This window comes from Eptesicus fuscus, chromosome 20 (assembly GCF_027574615.1).
Source record: "Eptesicus fuscus isolate TK198812 chromosome 20, DD_ASM_mEF_20220401, whole genome shotgun sequence".
Taxonomy (NCBI): Eukaryota; Metazoa; Chordata; class Mammalia; order Chiroptera; family Vespertilionidae; genus Eptesicus; species Eptesicus fuscus.
The window spans coordinates 21,582,218-21,599,645 of NC_072492.1; the positions used below are offsets into that span (position 1 = coordinate 21,582,218).

Below are 17,428 nucleotides of genomic sequence, written 5' to 3' on the forward strand. Positions count from 1 at the left end.
AAATGTTCCCTAGATGAAGTGCCAGAGAAGAGACGTCCAGATGGAGGGAACAGCACTTGCAAAGGCCCTGAGGTCTGAGAAAGTAGAATCCACTTTCTACTGCACAGAGGCTGGTGTGGCCGGTGCACTGAAGGTGAAGGGGCCAGTGTCATGAGACGAACTCTCACATCTTTTAGACCCTGGGGACTCTGATAGGACACAGGCCAAAGGAGGTGCTGAGAAAATACCCCGGGATGAAAGGAGGCAGAGAGGTCAAGGTCAGGCACAGTCATGGTGAGAACGGGTTGCTCACTTGGTCACGGAGTTTGGGAGGGTTAGTGGCTGGTGGTGAGTGGGGCCCTGGGACTGGGAGGAGGGCTGTGCTCAGCTCATTGAGATTCAGCTGAGAACATCCCAGAGATGAGAGAGATGAGTAATGATGGTGGGCAGTGAAGTGTGCAGGGAAGGGCCGAGGAACCATGGACAACAATCACAGCTGCCGATGAAAGCTCAGATACGCTGTCCACGGGCGGGTCTCTCCCTCGTTTTGAAATTACAGTCTGTGTCCCCATGCCACCACTGCCGTGTTAAATTAGACATCCATTTCCTCCCCACGTGGTACAGTTCCACTCGGCTCCAGGCACAGAGAAGACTTTCAAAGTGAACTGTAAATTGTCTTGTAACCTGCATTTAATGGATGCCACCTTACACTTAAGATCTGAAGAGACGGCCCTACAGACACACATAAGCATGCACACACATCTGGCGAAGACTGAAGGAAGGAAAATGGGGAAATGACTTCATCAGCTTCGGTAGTGTTCAGTGAGCAAAACGTACTTCTTTACTCTGAGTCAGTAAATTAGGATCCACTGGAGGCTGTTTACAAAGTTCATACCGAGAAACAATATTTACTGTGAGGAATATTTGTGTTCTTGGGAGGCGGCCTTGGGATTAGACAGACCCATGTTTGAATCTGGGATCGCAGTCACCTGCTATGGGAACGTGGGAAGCTTGGGTAAGCTTTCAAAGCCTTAATTTCCTCTTTCTTGAAATGCAGGAAATGTATTTACACCGTGGGATTACTATAAAGATTGAATGAGAGAGTGAACATTAAATGACAGAGGTCTCTGGTACATACTAGGGTCCCCATCCGTGTGTGTGTGTGTGTACACATACCTGTGTAAAGCTGGTCCGTGATATCGTCTAAGGGGAGTTAGCAAAGAGATTACAATTGGCGGGTCTGCACCATTTATATCTCACTCCTAGCCTGGCATTTATGTGTGTGACTAGCGGGAGCCGGTGAGGGTTTTGTAGGTTTCCGTCTGGGTCTCGATGCCACAGTCCTTGTCACTCTTTTTTTTAAAATATGTTTTTGTTTTTTTTTTATTTCAGAGTGAGGAAGGGAGAGGGAGAGATAGAAACATCAATGATGAGAATCATCAATCATCTGCCTCCTGCACGCCCCCTACTGGGGATCGAGCCCACAACCCAGGCATGTGCCCTGACCTGGAATCAAACCGTGACCTCCTGGAGTTCATAGGTTGATGCTCAACCACTGAGCCAAGCTGGCTGGACAGTCGTTGTCACTCTTGCTTCCCTGGACTGGCTTGCTGTCCTAGGCGGAGGGCAGGTCTCCCAAGCGGCACGAGCTAATTATCTCCCCGAGGAGTTGTTGGAAGAAGACAGCCAAGCCCCACGCTCTCCCAGGGCTCCGATTAGCTCAGGCGCACCTCCCCGCATTCTGATTGTGCCCTTTATTAGATCGCTGTTGGGTTCCAACTAAGTTTAATTCAGCGTCTCTAAGCGTCCCGGGGGTGGGGATTATGCAGCAGGCCTTTTCTGGAAACTGCCGAAGGTACCCGAGGCCACCAGCTTAGGAGCTCTAAAAACCATGGTGCTCGCTTAATGTGAGCTTTCTGGGGATCTGGCCCAGAACCTGCTGCCAAATTCTTTGCAGAATCCTCCCTCTTCCACTCCCCAAGCATCTCATTTAGTTAAGTGGTTTTGCCTCCTTCAGGTTGCTGTGTAATTGGGGTGATTACTCATTCCCAGCACAAGACAGAATTGGGAGGGAGAGGCTGGCCCAGGACCCCAAACACTATCACTGCCGAACCTCATGCCTTCTCTTGTGTGTCAGCTCAGGGTGCCTGACGTCTCCGGAGTTTTGAGGAGCTGGCGTGGGGTCAGCCGGTCCCAGCTGCCTCATGGCCACTGCTCAGGAGTAGCAGTTCCATTGGCATAATGGCGCCAGGCTTGGGAACTTTGTGGGCTGCACCTTCTGAGCAGAGCATCCTGGGTGGGGAGTTCAGCCCAGCATGGCTTGCCGGCCAGCAGGAGTCATTGCCATCGGCGTTCACAAAGAGATGGTCTAGGCCAGTGGTCGGCAAACTCATTAGTCAACAGAGCTGAATATCAACAGTACAACGATTGAAATTTCTTTTGAGAGCTGAAAACTGACTTCTGCGCATGAGCCACGAAGTTTCAATCGCACTGTATGTGCATGCCCACACGTGGTATTTTGTAGAAGAGCCACACTCAAGGGGCCAAAGAGCTGCAGGTGGCTCGCGAGCCGCCATTTGCCGACCACTGGTCTAGGCCCTCCATGCGGAGTCCGTATTCAGTAGTGCTGGGCAAACGTGACTCCCACTGTAAACTGCACAGATACAACCCCAGTGATGCACACAGTCAAGTGGGAGAATGGTCACTTGGGTCCCACCAGACCACCCTGGCTTAGCCAGTCCCTCGTTCACATAGGCCTTTGCAGATCTGAGGCCCAGGCAGTCCCCTGGTTTGCCTCTCACTTATTTCATGTATAGACTGGGCGTCTCCTATAAACCAGGCCTGGTTGGAGGCAATGGGGTTACCCCAGGGAACAACAGTGTCCTCATCTTTTAATGACCCAGGCCAGGGATGAGGATGGGTCTGGCCAGGACAGCGCAGTGGAGTAAACCAGAAGTGGTTAGATCATGTCATAGCGCTGCCTGTGCTCAGAGAGACTGAGTGAGCTGCCCAAAGTCACACAGCAGAGCTGGGAAACAAGGCACATAGTAGATCTGGTTCTCAAGTCTGGTCCCTTAAAACAGCATGCGGCTGCCACTAGATGGAGCCTTTTTCTCTGTGCTCTTCTCACAATCTGCTTCATGTGGGAGGATGTTCACTTTGGTTCCACCAGACCACCCTGGCTTAGCGAGTCCCTCGTTCCCATAGGCCTTTGCAGAGTTGAGGCCCCAGGCAGTCACCTGGTTTACATCCTGCTAACACTCCATTCAGCTCACCATCCGCTCACCAGCAAAAAGGAAGGAGGCAGTTAGGAAACACAGCACCTGGTGACTCGTGATGGTGAGTGGCCTCACATCTTGAGCCCAGAGATGACACTGTGAGGCCGATATCTGCTAATGGCTGCAGGGTGTGGTGGGGGCTGTGCCCTCTCCCCCAGTACCAGGAGTCCAGCAGGGGTTGTTGGGTCAGGAAGGTGTGCATGGCAGCAAACCTTGGCCGCCCGTGGCCGCCTTGATAAAAGTGGAGTATCCCTCAGCCCTCCTGCTCGGCAGCCAACAAAGCACACTGATCTAATTGGGCACTTTCAGGCCATTAAGTAGATCGATCAGCGACAATTATCTTAGGCTTTAATTTTGCTCCTTTTCTGTCGGTCATTCTCCAGGCTGTAGAGTTATTGAGAAGGATACACACTTATATATGTGAGTACAAACACACACACACACATGGAGCCGGCCTTGAGTGTGTGTAACACGAGTGGGGCAGAGGCCATCAGACTGAGTGGCATGGGACACCGACCCCTGCTGGTCAGCCCCTCATCTTCAGGTCCTGGGCTACTCTGCAGGCTGTGGTGGGGAGAACAGAAGTGGGAGCCATATAGGATGCTGAGTAGCCCTCTGCCTCCTCTCAGGGTGAGGCAGAATGGAGATATTATATTATATCTGGGAGGGGCTCCATGGTCTCTCTTAATGCCCATTTAACTAATATAGAGGAGCCCAGCTGGTGTGTCTCAGTGGTTGAACATTGACCTATGAACCATAAGGTCAAGGTTCGAGTCCCTGTCAGGTCATATGCCCGTGTTGCGGGCTCCCCAGTAGGGGGCGTGCAGGAGGCAGCTGATCAGTGATTCTCTGTCATCATTGATGTTTCTCTCTCTCTCTCTCCCCTCTCCCTTCCTCTCTGAAATTAATAAAAATATATATTTAAAAAATGTATCTGGAGGAGCCCAAGGGCCCTCTGAATAAGCACGCAGAAAGTGACCGTTCATAGGACATCTCTTTTATGCCAAGCAGTGGACGTGGCCCTCAACATACACTATCTCTTTCTATGCTCCTGACATCACCATAAAGCAGGGATTATGCCCCCATTTTTCAGATTAGGAAGCAGAGACAGGAAAGAGTTGTGGCCACCCCAGGCAAATAGGTTCTGATGTATATCAGGCTTCAGAGAACTCCACGCCTTGGCTGCTAAAATCTTTCGTGCTGCTTGGGACCCCCATTCATGGACAGAAGAACTGACTTGGAAGATAGTATTTCTTTAAAATTAGGGGTATAAATCCCTGGTGAGATGGAGGTCTGAAAGATGAGGACATAGGTGCATCACGAATGAGTGAGGAAATTAATGCCACTGTCGGACCCCATGCAAATGGTGCGGACTTCGGCATCAGGCGGACATGGGTTTGAATTCTAGTTCTACCACCCACTATTCACCGCTGATGTGTTTGCTCAGCCCTCTCGAGCCTCAGTTTTCTTGTCTGTAAAGTAGGGAACGTAATAACCTCATTGACTTATTGTGAGAATTATAAATACGTAATAGAAAGTGCTGGCATGAACCAGACACATATGACACATAATAACATTACACAATCAATTGAGCAAGGCTGTTCTACTCCTGAGAGGACTGAGTTGCATTTTAACAAGCAGGGATTCGAATGAAGTGGCCCTAATGCCCAGTGGAGGGTGGTCACAGAGGGGATGACCACAAACAGTGCTTATGGGTTGACTTTATCCAACTCAACAGGAACTGGCCCATAGAGCTCAGGTGTCAGGTGTCCAGGTAAGGAGTAAAGATCCTGTCTAGGCAGCAGGACATCCCAGTTGTTGGCTCCGGGCTTCAGAAGAGCTGGGCGAGAAAACCGGAAACTAGGATTTTCTGCTTCTCAAGTTTGCCTAGGCCTGCGGCCCCAAGCAAGCAGTGACCTGGCCTGTTTTGTTTTAATGTTGCTTTCTCAGAGGACCCAAAAGGCTTGGGCCAGGGACTGACTCCTAGCGTGGTCTCTGTCCTAAATGGAACCAGGCATCCTGCACAGAAGGGATGGGGGAGAGCAGTCCGGCCCTGTGCTTCCTCCCATGTTCCCTCCCATCGCCTCCTCCTGCCTGGTGTGGGGGCCGGAGCACTGAACTGGGAACCCGGGGGCAAGTTCCAGATTTGCCACTTATTTGCATGTTATATGGGATACAGTCACTACACATGCTCAGACCCCATTTTCATCTGTCAAATGGGAATATTTACTCTGCCTCTGTTGCTGAATATTTAGGGGATGATGCGGGGGAATGCTGTGCTGATAAACTGGAGCACGTGGAGTGTGTAAGAGCTGGTTGGAGCACGCCTCGGTTTGCATCAGGCAGCACCAGCTGAAAGTGGGCAGGGCGAGGTTTTTAGATGGAAGTTGGGAAGCAAAGCCAGGAGATTATTTGATTAGCTATGGCTTAGGTGGTTGCACTGTGGGGAAAACCGAGGTGGCTGTTCATGATTGGTTGTCCTTAAGTTTCATTTTCTCAGATTGGAGTGCATTGAGTTTGGCTTAGGTTTTGTTTTGCTTAAGTCGGCTACCAAGGTGTTAGAGCCATCTCACTAATTGATTGCTTTAACAATGCTTTTTGCAAACTAAAAGACCTGTAATATATGCAGTGGATTATAATATTTCTCACGAAATAGTTCTGAAAACCAAAGCAAAATAATAATGATGACGATTATCCTTATTATTAATCCTTGAATTTTTTTCTTTGTCTGTTCATCTACCTTCCACCTATCTTCTTACCTACCTACCTACACACCTATTTTCCAACCTCTTACCTTTTTAATTTCCTACGTTCCTACCTATTTTTATACCTACCTTCTCACATACCTAGCTGCTTTCCTCCCTCCCTCCCTCCCTCCCTCCCTTCCTTCCCTTCCTTCCTTCCTTCCTTCCTTCCTTCTTTCCTTCCGTTTACCTTTCTACATCTCTAGCTAAAAGCATTTACATATTTGCTAAGCGAATGGACACACAGCACACAGTACAGTAGCCCCCCCCTAATCCTATCCATGTGGAATAAATTCCAGGACTCCTTCCCAGTGGATGGCTGAAATCCAGGATAGTACTGAACCCTATATATACTAAGCGTTTTCCTATGCACACATACCTATATAGATACTGTTTAATTTATAAATTAGACACGGAAGAGATGAACAACAATAACTAATAAGATAGAACAAATATACTGTAATAAAAATTATGTGAATGTGGGCTCTCTCTCTCTCTCTTTCTCAAAATATCTTATTTTACTGTGCTCACCTTTTCACTTAAAGGAAGCACTTTCCGGCTTCTCTCTGGCATATATGAATTGCCAGCATCACTGTTCTTGCACCCTGGGGCCATTATAAAGTAAAATAAAGGTTACTTGAACACAGGGACTGTGATACTGCAACAGCCAATCTGATAACCCAGACAGCAACTAAGGAACTGACAGGTGGTAGCATGTACAGTGTGGACAGCTGGACAAAGGGGTGAGTCACGTCCCAGGTGGGGAAGAGCTTGATGGCACGACTTCTCATGCTACTCACAACGGTGCACTATTTAAAACTTACGAATTCTTATTTCTGGGATTTTTCCATTTGATGTTTTCGGGCCACAGTGGACCTCAGGACCTCATTCTGAATCCACAGAAAGCTAAACCGCAGAGAAGGAGAGACTCCTGTGTTCTCTACAAAGCCATGCCTGTTAATTTACAAATGTTCACGATGATTGGCGACACACAGGAAGTGTCTCTTTTTTTAGAATTGCATGTATCTCTGAGAAATTGCTTACTTAATATTTTTAAAAGTAAGCTTAGAATTTCTTCAGCATTTAATATTAAATTTACCTCACCTCGTTTGAAAATAATGTGACTCATTAAAGTATTCTTGATGATTGAATGTATTTCCAAGGGTTCATTTATGCCATCAAAGGAGGTTATGCTTCTGTGAGCAATTCATTCAGTTAATCAGAGGTTTAAAAGTTGTCAGGAGTGTATTATGGCTGAATCATGGGAAAACATCCGGAGAAATAACAGAAGAAATGCTAATGAAACATCAGAAGAGAGGTCTCATAGACAATGCATCCGAAATGAACATCAAGCCTGACAAAGACGGACAGAGAACACTGATGAAAGGGGAGGACAATTGGAAACGAAAAGGAGTGAAACACGGTGCAAAGCTGATCAAGCAAAAGTACTGGGTTCAAATAGTCAACCGGCCATAATACTCACAGTTGGGGGACATGATGTAGGAAAAATGCAGCGCAATGGTGAGCTAGCAAAGCAAGGCATTGGAGGCACATGTTAACACAAAGCATGAGACTAATGCAGCCATGTGGGAAAGGTTTGACTGAGCCCACGGTCTGGGGTACCTATGCTGTGATGCGCGTCACAACCGAAAGCCAGGGAACCTGCCCACGAGGAAAACTCAGCAGTGTTGCTCCTGTCAGAAGAGGCCCATATGTGGCTCTTACCTAAGTGCCTTCAGGGGATTGACAACGATTGAATCGACAAGAATCAGGGTTTTCATTGCAGTGACAAGGACGTATATAATTAAATGGGTAAGTTAGGTTACAATTGTATTAATAATTGTCAAGATCCTTATATCAACTGATGTCACATTGGATATAGCTTTTTTACTACTTTTAATAATAACAGCTGCTATTTATTGAGTGAATTTTTTTTGTTCTTTATAGAATCACTAGAGGCCCAGTGCACAAAATTCGTGCACAGGCAGGCTCTCTAGGCCTGGCTGGCGATCAGGATTGATCTGCGGGGCGACAGGAGGGGTGATGGCGGGGGGTGGGGGTGGCGCTGGCACCTGCATTGGCTGGCCTGGGGCCTGTGTACTGGGGGAAGCTCCTACGTTGAGCATCTATCCCCTGGTGGTCAGTGCATGTCATAGTGACTGGTCCTTCTGCCGGTCATTCAGCCGTTTGGCCGATTTGCATATTAGGCTTTTATTATATAGGATTATTACCATTGCCACCATTAATGAGCACCTACTGCGTACAGGCCCTGGGCCGAAGCTTTGCACTCATTATTTCTCATGTTTAGGGCAGCGCTGAATGAGAGGAACTCTGATCAGTGCTTTACAGTGAGAGAAGCGAGACACTAATTATTTAAATAACTTAACATTGTCATGTGACTCGTAAGCAAGGGAGATGGTATAGAAACTCAGCCTTGTTTGGTTCAAAGTCCTTTGTCATCTTCCTTCTCTAATCATGACCTTCCTCTCCTGGCCCAGTAGCCCACACATTCTAAATCTCAGGTCCACTCTGACTCTTATTGAAACCTCTTTCCTCACAGTTCATTAACACCTTTCTCTGCCCCCTGGCTTCACCTGTGCAGGCTGCTAGAACAGAGACTGGGCGGCTTAAGGAATGAATCTATAGTTCTCACCGTTCTGGAGGCTGGGAAGTCCAAGATTCAGTGTCTGGTTCACAGACAGTAGTCGCTCCACTGTGTCCTCACATGGAGAAAGGGCTCCATCTCCTAATGCCATCCTCACCTTAGTGTTTCAACATACGAATTTGGGGAGGACACAGACATTCAGCCCATAGCAGTCATGATGGCAGTGTTGAAAATAGTAGCCCGAGCGAGATCTGCTATTTTTCACCCTGAAGTTGATTAAATAGGTAGCAGTGACCGGCATTCAAATGAAAAGAAATAGAGTAGCACATGGGAAATATCACAGGCTGTCATGTACTAAAGATAAAAAGTAATTTTTCAGTTATGCATATGCCATATTTCACTCAATCAAAGTCATAATCTATTGGAAGACACAAAATTTTATTATGTACCATTCAGCGAGAAAGAAATGCTGCCAATTAATGGCAGGATGTCAGAGTTTGAAAGATGCATGTATATTTCTGAGAGATTAAAATGTGAGAAAAAAAATCTGTGTCAGAGAATGATGGAGTACAGTGTATGCATTTCATTACTGGGTCACTCTGTAACACGTATTTCCTCCCGTGGGTCACAGCCAAGGAGCTTGAAAACCTCCATTCTTGGTGGTGGGGAAGGTGCCTGGGGCATCCACACAGTGGCGGATCTGCCAGGGGCGCCCAGTGTGGCCATGCCATTAGTGTGCTCAGCCGCAGGCAGTCTGGGCTGAGATCCGGCCGTAGGTGCCCTGTGACCCACCCCGGAACTGCCACACTCCAACAAGGCTCGAGGCAACCCCACCCTATGCCAGGGCCAAGCGTTAATGGAGGTTCCTGGCATTTCAAGATTGCGACTCAGAGGTGCCCTTTTCCCAGGTTCATGTTATATGGAGATAAGGTCCTGACCAGACAGCATTAGATAATTAACTGAGGCGTTTGGGAGAAAATCAAACTGGAGTTGATATCTGCTAGGGCCCCAGTGGTCGGCAAACTCATTAGTCAACAGAGCCAAATATCAACAGTACAACGACTGAAATTTCTTTTGAGAGCCAAATTTTTTCAACTTAAACTTCTTCTAATGCCACTTTTTCAAAATAGACTCGCCCAGGCCGTGGTATTTTGTGGAAGAGTCACACTCCGGGGGCCAAAGAGCTGCATGTGGCTCGAGAGCCGCGGTTTGCCGACCACAGTGCTAGGCAATACTCGCAAGTTGGGAGGCTGGAGAAAAGAACCGAGAGGCCAGCCCAGGGTCCTGCCCAGGAAATTCTGACTTTTTCTTTTTGTTTTTTTAATATGTTTTTCTTGATTTCAGAGAGAGAAAGGGAGAGGGAGAGAGAAAAAAACATCAGTGATGAGAGAGAATCATCAAGTGGCTGCCCCCTGCACACCCCCTACTGGGGATGGAGCCAGAAACCCTGGCATATGCCTGGACCGGGAATCGAACCAGTGACCTCTTGGTTCAGAGGTCAGTGCTCAACCACTGAGCCACACCAGCCAGGCATGAAATTCTGACTTCTGACAGAAAGGTCTGATGGGTGGAAAGTGAGGGGATAAAAGCATTAGAAATGTGGGTTCAATCTGATCTCGGTCTATACTTTTGATTCATTCAACCCGCATTTGCTGAGCACCCAAGAAGGCCAGGCATTGTGCTCAGGCTGCTGGAGATCACAGATAGCAGGTCAGATCAGCACTGACTTCTGAGCCTCTCTGTCGGGGGTGGGGGGTCGTCTCTACCTGGGTTCCCCTCTCTGCCTGCTGCAGAGCTCGCCGGGTGTGCAGGGCCCCTTGCTGCAAGCTGAGACCCCTGCCAGCTCCAAGCCACTCCTGGCTGAGGCTGGGGTATATTGGAGCTTCTTTGCCCCCTGCCTGGTAGAGAATGGTGTCAAGTCCCAAGTGTCATTGTGTGGAGACCAGCTGGGCAGCTGTCACTGCTGGAGTCCTTCCTGGAGCCCCAGGAGCCCCAGTGACAGCACTACCTACTTCCTGCTTGAAATAGTTTATAGGCCATGATAGTTTAAGGTCTCTGCTATGAACCCCAATCACAGTATATCTGGTTGCTCTACCTAAGGTCTCATGCTCTCTATTAATAAGCATTGCTAAACTTATTGGCTCTGTGCTAAGATATGTATGATATGTATCTTCTTAGAGCTCACTTAATTCCTTCCATGGTCCTGTGATAAGGCCGGTTATATGCCCATTTTACAGATGAAGATACTGAGGCTTCCTCTATCTCCTGCCAGTCCCTTCTGCACATGCCACTTAACTGTGCTAATGGCATCTCTGACTGGCTTTTGAACTATCCCGTCACCAGGAATTCCTCACTGTTCTGCTCCAAGGGCCCAACCAGGAAGGGGCAGGGATTTGACAACCTCAGAGGCGGGGGGCTGTGGAGGGAAGCCTCCATCTTTTTAGATGCTGGAGTGATTGCATTCAGCTGCAAACCTAGGAGCTTGTGGGATAGTAGAGTGGGCACGCCCTGCACCACATGGGTGTACATATATGCTCTGAGTAGGAAGTACAGTGTGGACAAAGGGGCTGGGATACTCGTTCAAGTCCTGGGTCGGCCACAGCCTGCTGTGTAGCCTTGAGTGAGTCCCTGAACGTCCCTGCATTCAGTTTCCTCATCTGTGAGATCCCTAAGGCTTTTCTAGCACCGACATTCAGGAATCCACCAAGACAGGAGCATTATTGTTCAGGGGTGTGAGCAGGTGTGTGGAATAAGAGCAGAGTTTGTGTTATACGCCGGGCAGGCTGATGTCCTCCTACAAAACAGAGATGCTTCGCTCCCCCCCACCCCCAACCCCCGCACACTTTTTTCATGTGCTCAGAATTTCTCCCTGAGCCCTGTCCTTGTGCGGGTGCTGGGCAGAGGGGCAGACATAGCTACAGGCTGGGCTGAAAATGCGGCTAGAGGCAGGAGGTCCGGTTCCCTTTCCTCTGCCCATGATGGGAAGAGCTGTCTAATGGGAAGAGGAAAGGGGACAGGAGCGTCCTTCCCTGTGGGGGAAATGGCAGCCCAGCTTTGTGAGGCTTAATTCCAGCATTCAAACACTTCAGCATGAAAACGTGTTACTCCATAGCCTGGAGAGGGCCTCCTCGCCTGCCGTTCCTTTAGCTGGGACAGAGCTTTCCTGTTTCTGAAGTGTAACGTGATGCACGGCCAGAATGAAACGTGCCTCCTGAAAACCACGTTCTGTAGGGGGCGCCTTCATGAGCTGCCCACTCCTAGCAGCCAAAAGGGACGCTCAGGCAGGCGAGGGCAAAGGTCTCTTCACACAGCACTACCTGCAGGGGCTCTAGAGCTAAGCAAGGCGCCCGTGGAGAAGGACTGACCCAACCCTCCAACACGGGAACTACATGCAGTTCACTGTGTTAACACGGACACGCATAGATACAGTCAACTCCCAACACTGCCCCGTGGGGCCCCGAGAGGCCCTTGCCGTTCCTCTTCACTGAGAACTTGGTGAAAACTCCCAAAGTGCGGTCCCTGGGAGAGTGTCCGGGCCAGCGTGGCCTGAGTTTCACCCCTGGGCTCTGCGGATCCTTGTGCGCGTCTCATGCATGTCTCATGCCGTCTCCGGTCCCTCCTCTCCGTGTGGGATTGGTGCTCCATCCAGGCAGATCGTGGTCTGTTTTGTAGTTTCAAAGAAACAGAGTGTGGCAACCGAACAATAATTGAACACGCTTCATATCTTGACTTGTCTTTTGATGAAATGCAAAAGGCGAGTGTGCATTCTTTATTCAAGGGAAATCTCTTGAAAAATCTCCTCACTCCTTGTTGCTCTTCTTCTGAGTAATCTCTTCCTAGCATCAGGCAACCCCCTCTCTCTCCCTCATCCTCGGCCCCCATGGCAGCCCTCCTCTCTCCCTTATATCTCTATTGTGCAGATCTAAAACCTCTCTGATTTCCTTAGCATTCTCTCCATTGGGAGAACTCTTCACAAGGAAAAACAGTCCGAGATACGATCCAGCAAGCAAAGCCATGTCTCCTGCAGGCGGGTGGGAGCTCAGGAATACTCGCACATGAGTGATCTTCGTCCCCATCACAGCCACTTCCCTGCCCAGCCCTTTGCTACTATCACAGACCAGTCGCCCCATCCGCTAATGCAATTGCTCAGAGGGCACTTTAAGTATAATCAGGATGCATTGATCTTTTTCGGAGGCTTTTATTCCCTCCAATAAGCTCTGCCCGAAGCTGGCTGTGGCTCCATTTGTTAAACAAGGGAGAGCTGGGTTCCGTGTGGCTCTTCTCTGGACCTGAGCTTCCTCTCCGCCTTCAGCATGGGGCGAAGGGGGGATTTCCTGCCACCGCTTTGGGGTGTGACCTGAAAATGGGTCCCCTCCCTCCCCTGGGGAGAAATGTGGCTGTCCTGGCCCTTTCTGTGTCGCCCCATTGACCAGCCCCCGTGTCCCACCAAGGAGACGCCCGCTCAGAGCAGGTCCTCCCTGGGAATGTCAGTAGTCAATTGGCCACTCGGGGTACCAGAGAGGGAACCTTTGGACTTAGTCACCTGATGGGTATAGGGTACACTTCAGAGACTTAGAGCAGCTTAGGGCTGGGACTGTGAGTCCTGGAAAGCGGCCCAGGAAAAGCGGTGGCTTGGAAGAGAAACTGCCTGATGTCACCGTGTCAGTGTGTGCAGACATAGCTACAGGCTGGGCACCTTTTTTAATAGTAATTTTTTACATAAAAGAGGCTTGTTCATTTACCAAGTACTTCCACACACGACCTCAGCCCATGTGCCTTCAGCCGACCGACCCTCCTGAAGATGCCCCTGAGGAGGGAGGCGAACTGGACCCCCGTGTGCTTGCCCCTGCCCCCTGCCTGCTGCCACTCAGCCCCACACCCCTCCCTCCAGGCACCCTTCCTCCACAGCCCGGGTGGGTCTCCTCACTGTGTCCTCCCAAGGCCCCTGCTCCTCCCTTTCCCACTGATGCCCGAGGCGAGTCCCTAGGGGGGACTCAGCCCCGAGAGGAGAGGGTTCTTGGCTTCCCGAAGGGAAGAATTAGCGGGAGCCAGAAGAGGGTTAGAGCAGAAGCAAGTTTATTTAGCAAAGAGGCTAAGCAAGAAAGGCCACTCACAGACAGAGTGGCCGACTCTCCTCTCAAGAGAAGGAAGAGGCCCTAGCCGTCTCTAGATGGTTTGCAGTTTCTATGGGAAATTGCTGGTTTGGGGAAAGGGAGAGCGGGGGGCGGGGGGGGGGGGGCGGCGGCGCCGGTTTAACCTTTACAAGACATACTTTGTGGTCTGCTTTCCTTCTATGGTACTAGAGGCCTGATGCATGAAATTCGTGCAAGAGTAGGCCTTCCTTCCCCCGGCTGCCGGCACCAGCTTCCCTCTGGCACCCGGGACCCAGGCTTCCCTCGAAGCCCGGCATCTCCCTGAAGGTCATCCGGTCTAATTAGCATATTACGCTTTTATTGTTATAGATGGGTAAATGATAAGGTACAGGTGAGTATCTATAGATGGGCCTCTTTGTTCTGGAGGCCCGTCGTGGTCTGCCTGCATCTCTGGTCAGACGAGTTCCGTGTCAGGCAGCCCGGAGCAGGCCCCTGGTTTAACTTTGTTTGACTTCAGTGAATTTGTAGAGTTCTCACGCCCTTTCCTATACCACTGCCACTCACAAACTCTGGTGACCCCTCTTTCATCCTGTTAGCTTGGGGAAGGGAGGCGGGGAAGGGAAGTGAGCAGGAAAGGGGCCTTGTCATGCTTGTTAACCCCTGGAACAGCTGGAGCTCAGCCTTGCTGGGGGCCTCGGAGTTTTTGTAACTGAGGGACAGGGAAGCTGGGTGGTACCCACTGACCGCCCACGCATCCTTGGCTGAGGGCGGTGCCCGGGCTACTGATCCCCTGGTACTTTTGGCTTGTTCTATGCAGGGATGAAATGTGCTTGTGCAGCCAGCTGGTGGCGGGCAGGGGCAGCCCTTCGGCAGTCCCAGTGGTTCTATGAGGGTGGGACATGGGCATGGTCTGCTACACCCATCTCCCTATTCAACCAGGACGCTTAGAGCACAGGCGCTAGTTCCCAACGCTGTGTTCAGCACCACATGTCTCAATAAACACTGAATAAATGTGGATTTGTTGCCCGGCTGGTGTGACTCAGTGATTGATCATCGACCTATGAACCCGGAGGTCACGATTTGATTCCCTGTCAGGGCCCATGTCTGGGTGTCAGGCTCGATCCCCAGTAGCTGGCGTGCAGGAGGCAGCTGATCTATGATTTTCTCTCATCATGTATGTTTCTATCTCTCTTCCTCTCCCTTCCTCTCTGAAATCAAGAAAAACATATATTTTTAAAAGTAAAGGAAATAAATAGGGTATGTGCATGCAAGCTAGGCATGCGTGTAAACAAATAGTGTTCGTGTGCAGCTCTTGTCCTCCATCCAGCATCCTTGGCTCGTTGGCAGACAGCACTCATCAATCAAAGCTTCTTAGTGATGCTGACAAAGGCTTTTAATAGCCACTTGTGTGGGAAGTGACAAGATCACTTACCGGCCCAAACCCCTTTGTGGACAAAGACCTGTGAAAAAATACCTTCCCATCTACCCCAGCAAAAATGTCTTCTATATGAGTCCCTTCCTGAGTCTAAAGATCTTCTTCCCAGCCCTCTTCTCCTCTCTCCAAACCCACCCTTTGTACGTGGAAGTGAGGTGGGGTGGGGGAGCCACGGAGGCAACCGCAGGGGCTAGAGGAAGCCAAGGAATGGGGCAGAGCTGGGGGGTGGAGGTGTAGGCACTGAGCTGCTTGCAGAGAAAGGGCACATGGGGTGCCAGCTGGTTGCTTTGGGAGGGTCAGTGGGGAACAGATAGACTGAGGGTAGAAAAAGAGTCCAGGAAAGCCTGTTCCTTGCTGCCCGGGCAGCTAGCTTTTAATCAGTGGTCCAGCCCCTGCTTCTGTTTGTGCACTATTTAGCCTCTAGTACAAAGAAGAAAAGGGAGCTTTAAAAAGAGAGCGGAACAGGAGGGGGAGGTGAGAGGGAGGAAGAAGAGGTGGGAGGGAGGGGAAGAGGGAAGGAGGAAAAAGATGAAAAGGAAAGGAAGTAAGAGGTGAAGGAGGTGGAGGAGGAGGAGGAGGAGAGAAAGAAGATTTGCAAGTTCAGAAAGAGCTGTGGCCGTGGCCGTGGCCGGTTTGGTTCAGTGGATAGAGAGTTGGCCTGCGGACTGAAGGGTCCCAGGTTCGATTCCGGTCAAGGGCACGTACCTTGGTTGCGGGCACTTCCCCAGTAGAGGGTGTGCAGGAGGCAGCTGATCGATGTTTCTCTCTCATCGATGTTTCTACCTCTCTATCCCTCTCCCTTCCTCTCTGTAAAAAATCAATAAAAATATATATTTTTTAAAAAAGAGCTGTGGTCAGTCTGCTAGAGGGACTGGGGCTGCACCTGTCTCTTCTCTCTTGCAAAGCTGGAGAGAATTGGACAGGTGTGTGTGTGTGTGTGTGTGTGTGTGTGTGTGTGTGTGTCTGGGCACAGACCTTGAGACCTGTTTGTTCCCTAGAAAAGAGAAAAGTGAGTCAGTGAGAAATCATCAGTTCATGTCCTCTCAGCTGCAGAAAGCAGCCCAGAAAGACATGGCCCACAAACCTGGGCTCTGAGAGAGAAACCGGGGCAGCCCAGCCATATGGGGATGGAGGAAGGAGGGGTGGGCATCTTCCCAAGCTTGCCACGAGCTCCTGAGCCAGCCAGGCCGGGTCCTGTTAGCTTTCTAGGACACGGAGGTGGCCTAATATTGAGGACTGGGGCCAGATGGCCTGACACCTGGTGGGTTCATGAGAGGGATGGAGGCAGCCCTCCTCCCCCTGGAGGCTCCTCCTGCTGGCTTGGGGCAGGGCAGGGGGGTGGGGGTGGGAGCAAGAGTAGGCAGAAGAGTATTCTGTTTCTTTGTAGTGGTCATTTCTTTTTCAAATCAAGGCCGCCCTTTATGAACATTATAGCATTTCATTGGAAATACGCAACTTACAACCTGAAATTCTCCCCCGCTCCTGTTAGCATTTTGCCATCTTTCCCTCCACGTGTTTTCTTTGCATTATTAGCACGATTGGGCCATGCCTATAGGCACACACTGTACCTGCATACGTTCACACGTGGACATATCGTTATCACTTTTTATAGAAACGAAGTAAGAGGGTTCTGCAACTTGCTTGGTTCTCTAAATGCCATTTTGTGAACGCCAGCGCCTGCCGATTGAAATAAGACTGCGTTAGTCATTGAATGGGCTCCATACTATTGCTTTGTGTGGGTGGCCTCAGTCAGCTCACCCAGAGACTCTGGTTTTCTAGGTTGCGAGGCTGCGGCACACGTCCTTGTGGATGCCCTTGTGTGGCTCTCTCATTGAGACCGAGGGGAGGAGCGTGTGTTCTAATGAGGCCCTGCCAGGAAGTGAGGGCTGGAGGACCAGGAGCCTCTGGTGCCCGGTACTCAGTCCTCGCTCCCCACTGAATATGCAGGGCCATTTCTGGTACTCTACCTTGGGTGCCTTCTCCATACAGAAAGATGCTAAAAATAAATTCACTTCCTCCTCATCACTCTATTAAATTGTCTTCCTTAAGGATTCTCAGCCTATCCAGGAGGGTTTAAAAATATCCAGCAACTCACCTGCATAGCAGAAGATTGAATGCTGCCTCCCACTTCGGGCTTTTACCGGCGCTGCTAGGATGCGCTGACGTCCCCTAATGCAGACAGTAGTTCTAAGGAAAATAGACCTGCCAGCCCGAGAGAAGAGTGACCTGGTTAGAGTCCCAGCTCCTCCACCTGCCAGCTGGGAGACAGTGGTCAAGTGAGTTGCTCTAACCTA

General features: G+C 50.0%; 1 protein-coding gene across 1 annotated transcript in view; it reads left to right on the forward strand.

Annotated features, from left to right (window-relative positions):
* Nucleotides 1–17,428, forward strand: part of ASIC2 (acid sensing ion channel subunit 2) — an 838,890-nt gene that overhangs the window by 351,203 nt on the left and 470,259 nt on the right. The window lies entirely within an intron of this gene.